At 41.4% G+C, this 7,743-nt stretch overlaps 1 pseudogene; it reads left to right on the top strand.

Annotated features, from left to right (window-relative positions):
- Positions 1–2,648: 2,648 nt before the first annotated feature.
- LOC127018398 (gamma-crystallin 1-like) lies at positions 2,649–6,014 on the top strand (annotated as a pseudogene).
- Positions 6,015–7,743: the final 1,729 nt, after the last annotated feature.

The following is a 7,743-nucleotide window of genomic DNA, read 5'->3' as shown; positions in this document are numbered from 1 at the left end:
ATTTTCAGATTATCCCTATGCTTGAGTTTTTCTGGGGTGCAAAAGCAGTCAATCTCCATGTAAAAGCAGCTGTCATAACAGCATACTAGTGGAGGGCAGTTGGAACAGATGTAAATAACCAGACTGCTCAGATCATGGATACCATTTGGCTAACAAGATGTTTTGGCTCCAGAGTTTAAGATCATCCCACAGCCCTTCCTGCAGTGCACAGCCCATCTGTGGCATAGGGTCCTGGGAGGGGAAAGTCTGCAGAATTCAAGGAGAAGCTGGATGAGTACTTGGAAGACAAATCCACTGAGGGTTATTAACCAGAGAGAAGTAGCTTCCTGCTCAAGGAAACTTCTTGAGCTAAAAATACTTGAGGTCTTGAAGTTTGTATGAAGTATCATATGTATTTGCTTCATATCTACCCTTCCCTCGGTGCCTACTCATGGTCGCAGTTGCTGCCAAGTTACTTGACTAGCTGGACTGCCGGCCTGACCCAGGATGGCTGCTCTACATTTGTAGCTACAATAAGGAATTCATATATCACTGCCCCTACTCTGGTCTCTCAAGTTCCAAACTTCATCACCAAGTCCAGTATCCACTGTATTAAACTATGAAGGACCATACGGGACCCAAAAGACAAGCCGGCTCCACAAAGCAAGCATGATCACAGAAAGAACAAAAAAGAAGTGTAATACTTCCGAGCCTGTCAAAGATCTTTTTGAGAAATGCAAGTACAGGCCTGCACGTAGAAGTTGTTCCTGTAAGTGAATTCAATTTGCTTAGCATTAACCATCAGGAAGAAGTTATTTTTGATCCAAAGAAAGCATGGAGGTATTCAGAAGCAACTGCTAGACTTAAATTCACACTCTTCCCTCAGTCTGCTTTCAGAGTTAAAGGCTACACTGTTCCTGTGTTCCTGGCTGAGGAAGCACCTCCAAGAGAGAGGCTGTCAGGAGTGATACCATTTACAACACCCATCAGAAGCACAACTAGAGCTGTGTAAAAATAGGCCAGCTAAAGATTTGCCCCTGAAGTTTTGTAGCTTCATGAAATCACCATACAAGACTCATAGTGAAAGACATGCAAGAAAGCACAAACATGTAGCATTTTGGTTGAACAAGAAGCTAGTGAGACAAAAAGATCCACTATTACTCCATGCAGTATGAGCAGGAAATATGAAAATGTGGCACTGCACATGACAGGATTTTGCAAAGGTTAGTTCAAAGGTGGGTGTGGAAGGAGAGAAAAGGAAGGCCAGCAGAGAGAAAGGAAAGGTCCCTGGAAAAAAAAAAACCAAACAAGTTATAGAGAAATATTTAAAACTCCAGAAGAATAACTCAAAACTGTGCTGTTTATCTTTTTGCTTTGAAAAACAGTCTTGGAATATTATTTTTTTTAATTTCAAATAGATAACATTTCCTTGGTATTTTAACATTGGTTTGTACTTAGGCCTTGTAATTACTAGACTGAATGGAAAATACTTAAAAGGACTGATCTAGCACTGGTAGCACAAAACTTTTATTCAGGTTACCTCCCATTACTCAAATGAGACAAACTGAGAAAAAAAGTTTCTGCTAGAACCCAAGGATGATCAGCAGCAGAATAACTTTACCTAAATAGCCCCGGAGTACATCAGCTTCAGCCTGCCCTTCCAATAAATTCAAAACAGCTCTGACATTGAGGCTGCCTATTGCCCAGACTTCTAAAGACCACTGCAATGTATCGATTGACTGAGAATTGCACTACACCATATCAAACAAAGGTCCAGAATGAACACAGTCCTGAGCATCTTTGGGATTAATCACATCAGACTGAAAACTTACCACAATGTTCTTCCTAAACAGCATTTTTTTTTTTTAAGTTCAACTGCACTTAAAGTTTCTTCAGCTGAAGAAATTACTATGCTCTTGCATTTTGCCTCAATGACTCATACCTGAGCTCCAAAAATCTGTACATCTCTCAAGTGAAACATTTGCTGTACAGATTTAAAAAGGCTCTTCTCTGCCTTAAGTGGTATCCATCCTTCAACTCCTAGTCTCTTTATCTATGAACTCAGAATTACATTAATATGGAATTTCTGCAGTGAAGCCTGGATGGATGTAAATGTCCATTACCACACATTTTTGATTACATCATTTACTCTTTCATACACATACTCTTACTGTTAAAGGAAACAGGCAGCAATACCTGGTCTGAAGGCTCTTGAAAATCAGGACAGTTTTTATTAGCATACTGTGAAAACTGTTTTACAGTATCATCACTGGGAATCCATATGCATTAAAAAACCTTTGTCTCATATAATCAGGAAACAGAGAGATTAAAAATAAAGTGACATGAAACAATTCTGCTGCAGCATTTCCAGCACTTTCACTTGCACATGTTCCATCAGTAAAATAACAGAAATATTGCTTGACCTACCCTTTACTCTGATCCTCTTCTTACTGACAGTAACAATAAAGTTGGTACCCCACGAACTACTGCTATTGCCTTTTGTTTAGAGAATGACAATGGAGATAGGGAGGGGAAAAAACATTCATTCTCTTTACTGAGCAAAAAATTCTCTTTTATCCTATTCCTGTGGATGCAGCACTGTGCATTCTACATAAAGGACTGCTGACTCCTCCTGCATGCTAAGGTCTCACAGCTAAACCCTGGCAAAAATGGCAAAGGTAAGAACAATTGAGTGAACGGAGCACTGACAAACAACCTAGCACATGCATAGCTCCTTGTAGGCAAGTATGTTTGCAAACATAGTTTGTTGGTCTACCAACAAATTAGCAGAGGGGAAACCTCGAGTGGTTGTTTTATTATCTAGCTCTTTGATAAATTTCTTAAAAAAAGCCTATAGTGTACTTGGAAGCTTTCAAATGCTAAAACATTTGCACATAAAAATCTTTTATTATTATTTTTCTGTCTGGCTAGTTTCCCTTGGAGTTTGTGAGCTGCTGAAAGAGACATAAAGTTTATATATTCTTAGACTTCTAAGACGTACAGGAAAATAAGGTTGAAGTACTCTATTCCAAACAAATGTAATAAATATCACCAAACAATGCCATTGAATTTAAGTATCTCTAACTTGATTTTACTGCTGCTAAGATATAGCTGCCCAACAGGACCTAGAGTGCTCAATGATTAACTCGAGTTAGACACAACAGTCTTGTTTTGTTCCTGTATCATTAAGAGAGGTGAAAGCTTCAGCACAATTCAGATGTAGGAGAATTATTCCTTCCTTTGTCTGTATTCTATATTGCACAAGATTTCTAGGAGCCCAGGACTGGGTGCAGGAGATGGGCACAAAGTTGAATGATTGTGTGATACACAGTTTTCCATGGAGCTTTCAGACAAAGAGCAATTTGGGTTTCACTTTCTCCAAATGCTCCCAAAAACCTGTCATGAAGCTGCTGACAGGCTATTTCCAGCATGAAATCATGACGAAACTTGCCCCCCCACTTCCCAGAGCCCAAAGAGACATCCCCCTGTCATTTGTAGCACTAGAGAAATGAAGAGACCAGTAACTAACTGTGCATCATATAGAAAATGGACATAAGGGCTTTGCTAGTAGAAGTGTCCCTATGGAACCTTGCAGTCTTTGGATTGTTTTGTACAATCTAGGCAAAACAAAGCCAGCTTTCAAATACTTTCCAGTGTGACTGGGGTTACTTTTGTTCTATTGCAGATCACTTTCTTTGAGGACAGAGACTTTGAGATCGGCTCCTGTGAAGCCACCACAGACCTGCGTGCCTACCTTAACCACTGCAACTCTGTCAAGGTGGAAACTGCTGCTGGATGATCTATGAACATCCCAGCTACATAGGCCATCAGTACCTCCTGAGGAAGGGAGAATATCCTGACTACCAGCACTGGGTGGGCTTCAATGACTCCACTAAGTCTTGTTGTATCATCACAGCAGTAAGTTTTCCGTATTGTCTCCTTGTATGTTACTGCTTGTATTAGAATCAGCACTACACCCCATTTTGACAGCTGTGGCACAAGTAACAACTTCCCCAGAGACCTCTACATAGAAGGAAGGTATTAGAAAGGACACTTACCAAGTTCACCTAATGGAGTTTAGACTCCCAAAGAGGTAGATAAGTCAACTGAGATTCTCCGCCAAATGAATGGTTGGTTAGTGCCGGGGGGGTGGGGAGTTTATTATATTAATTTTTATTTTAATATTATGTTTATCTATTGTTTTATATATATAAAAGCACTTAACTTCACCAATCTTCTAAAACCACTCTGGCTATACATGATCTACACAAAGAAGTTTAGCACAGAGCTGAGAACCAAACCACATCTCCCATGCCCCCGTCAATGCTCTTCTTTCAAGGCAGGCAAAGTTGGTGACTACACTGCTACAGAGGCAACCTGACACATACCATTGTAGAGATACCACCATGTATTTGAGCTGCAAATTAAGGCATATTTGCCTCATGACAGATTTTTTTCTGAATACTTCAGCCCAGAATAGATCTGTGTTTTCCCCTCCTAGACTCATTCCCTGGAAAAGTTTTACTAAGAGGGGAGAGGTTGCCAAGATGTGAAAGATTTCAATACTCACACATAAGGCTAAGGATTTGAGATTTGGCCCAGGAATAGCCTTGATGCTGGAATGTATCCCTCCAATGTTCATGAAAAATTAAGTTCATCCGTGTTGTAAGCTTTATGTACAATTCACAGGTCCCTGTCCAGTAGAAGCTTCATAGGCCATCACAGCAAGTTTCCAGATACATTCCATCTACATAGGATAATGTAATTTTTTCACTGACATGCAGTTCTGGGCTTCACTTAGCTAAGCCAAGTTCTGGGTCCAAGTGCTGAAAGCTAGTGCAGACACTCTTGTGTCCTTTCAAGCTGTAGAGGGAAAGAAGTCACAGATGAGGAGGGTGGGAACAAGATGGACTGAAGGGAAGTTGACTTGGGAGACTGATGGGAAGTATCTGAGGAGTAGCAGAGAAACTGAGAATTAGTATGGAAGTAGAAAAAAATCCTAAAATTAGGACACATTTCTGCATGCTTTCCAGATTCAGAACAAGAGCATCCAGAAAGTTTGATTCCACAAATGTAGATACTAAAGTGTTGTTGGGTTTGGTTGTGTTTTGTTTTTTTTTTTTTAAACAGAGTAAGGTGTTGGTCTTTGCACAGCAGCAGTACTCTTGTGTCTATACAACTGCACTTGAACACCTGCAAAAACTGTATTGAGCATTGATGCAAGAGCAGAAAGTATTTTTCTATATCAAATCTTTGCTGTGCTAGATACAAGAGTCAGAGACAGTCCTGAAACAGTTTGTCATCTTAGTAGATGAAAAGCAAAAACACCTGCCCACCTAAGGCTGTGCAACAAAAATAGGATCAGAAAAAGCTCCCCTCTGTCCCAGCCAGAGCCTTATCCAGTTATTACATCAACATCTAGGAACACTGAGGGCACATGACTGCTGTGGCAATCCAGGTATATCACTGAGCTTATTTCTTACTTGCATGTACAGTTGAAGTGTGGTGATCTTGGCTGCACCCCACTTCTGCTTCCTGCCCTACTGCAATTCTTTCAAAGCAACTGCAGTTCTGCTCTCACCAGAGGAGAAAGGACTCACAGCACTGCTGCTTTAAATTAGGACCCAGTCAGATTTATTCCTGTTAAACTGACTTTTCTGCACGTACTAGTGGCTATTCACTGTTGTGTTGCTGGCATCAGTATTTCATCTAGGAAGCTATAGTCACCTAGAACTGCCACTTGACATCCTGTGCATCCATGTCTGGATTTGCCTTCACAGCCCCAGGAGCACAGCTGGCTACAGACCTATGAGAGGAATGACTGCGGAGGCAGGATGTTGGAGTTCATGGATAACTGCCCTTCTCTCCAGGATGACTTTTACTACAGGCACATCCAGTCTTGTAACATACTTGAAGGAAGCTGGGGTTTCTATGAATAGCCACACTTCCGAGGACAGCAGTACCTCCTGAGGCCTGGCGAGTACAGGTGATTCACCGACTGGGGTGCCATGACTGCCAAAGTTGGATCCTTCTAACCAACAGTGGATATTTCCTAACCAGCACTTCCCTAAGCTGTACATCAATGAGTAGTGCCATTAGTACTTTAAGGCCAAGGAGTTTCGGAGCCTACGTGGATTAGCCTCCCTTTTCTTGCAATGCTTTTAGCCTTTGATTTAGCCCAGCAGAGTCAGAAAGTGTCTTGACTACAGTGGGCTTCAGAGCCTGTGCTTGCTTTACTGGTAGGAGTAATTCCCCTGAAGTCAGTGGAGATGAGCTGGTAACACCCAAGCTCAGAGAAAATCTGCATCTAAATTGCCAAGCTAATTTTTTATCTGTAGTCTCAGATCAATTTAAAAATAGCATCTTTGAAGAAAAATATTATTTCAGACCTTAAAGGAAAAAAATGAAATACATTCTTCATTTATGATAATGAAAATCCAAAAATCCACCTGTAACTGAGTCCACGGGACCACCTCCGTGCTTCAATTTATTACAGGATGTACCTTACATCTTGAACGGCCCCATAAAAGCAATGTCCCTCTCAGAAGTAGTTCTCCTGTGAATAGACTGGCAAGTTCACAGCCACAGTATCATCATGGAGGTACTGCATACCAAACCTGCAGCTGTGACACTAGATGACTTAAGACAGAGCAAAGCATTTACAGTATTTACCATCTTATTAATAAGAACTATTTCTGTCAATGACTATTTGTAATGCTACAGATATCAAAATAAATCTTTCAGCTGCTTATTCACTTCATGATGAAAAAACCAGTGCTGGTGCCCAATAGTTCCTGCTGCCATTTGGCATTAAGTCTGGAGTTCTGCACACAACTGCACCACTCCTATTTCCAGCTCAGGGCCTACACTATGCTCTTTTGTTTAGCCAGGACCTCACACTGTTTGTACACATGAACTCATGTTGACCCTCTGTAGCACAGAGAAGTAGCAACTTTCCCTAGGGTCTGGGGTTAGAAACCAGAAGAGAGACCCATTATGTTAAAGAGTCTACAACCTGTTCAGTGTGCAAGTGGGCCCTCAAGTCTCACACATACTTTAACAGCACACTATTTACACAACACTGCAGGATCTTTAAAACTCTGCTTTCAAGTTTTATAACACTAGCCATCATTCAGGTCTCTATACCCGTTCTGTGTCAGGAGTTAGGCTCGCAGAGTCCCTGGAGGATCCACAAGGGCACAGGGAAGGGCACAGCCTTGGTTTCACATCTGACTCAGAAGTAAGCACTGTGCTGCAGCCAACATCTAACTTCTGGGAGGCTGTGGTGCTAACATTTTGCAAGAATCCTACCTCTAGCAGCAGTTGGAGCTTTCCTAAGCCCATTTCCCTTTAGTTACTTCCCTTCATTTGCATTCTTCCCCAAATCAAGAAGAGTTAGGCCCCAAGTTGCTATAGCAGGCGTTCTCGGGACAACCTTACTCTGTCAGCTGAGAGGGAATTAAGTTCAGACAGATCACCAGAGACTACCAACACCTACACATCCTTAAAGCTTGGTTGCTGCCATGGTTTGTTTTTTCCTGAGACACTGATTGCTTTGAGGAGCCATGCTGCAGATCCAGATCTGCTGAGCACTGCAACATAATGAAATCATTCATTAAACAACTTCTTAACTAAAGCAGAATGATTTGAAGTGCAAGTATGGTAACTTCACTGATCCCCGGCAATAAGATGGTGGACAGTAAGGGATGGCTTACTTTGAGTGAAAAGTCAGTTTGGTGGAAGAAAGAGAACACTTTTAGGATG

The sequence above is a fragment of the Gymnogyps californianus genome, chromosome 7 (assembly GCF_018139145.2).
Source record: "Gymnogyps californianus isolate 813 chromosome 7, ASM1813914v2, whole genome shotgun sequence".
In the NCBI taxonomy this organism is placed as follows: Eukaryota; Metazoa; Chordata; class Aves; order Accipitriformes; family Cathartidae; genus Gymnogyps; species Gymnogyps californianus.
The sequence above is the reverse complement of the archived record's forward strand: the minus strand, read 5'-3'. Positions and strand labels throughout refer to the sequence as shown.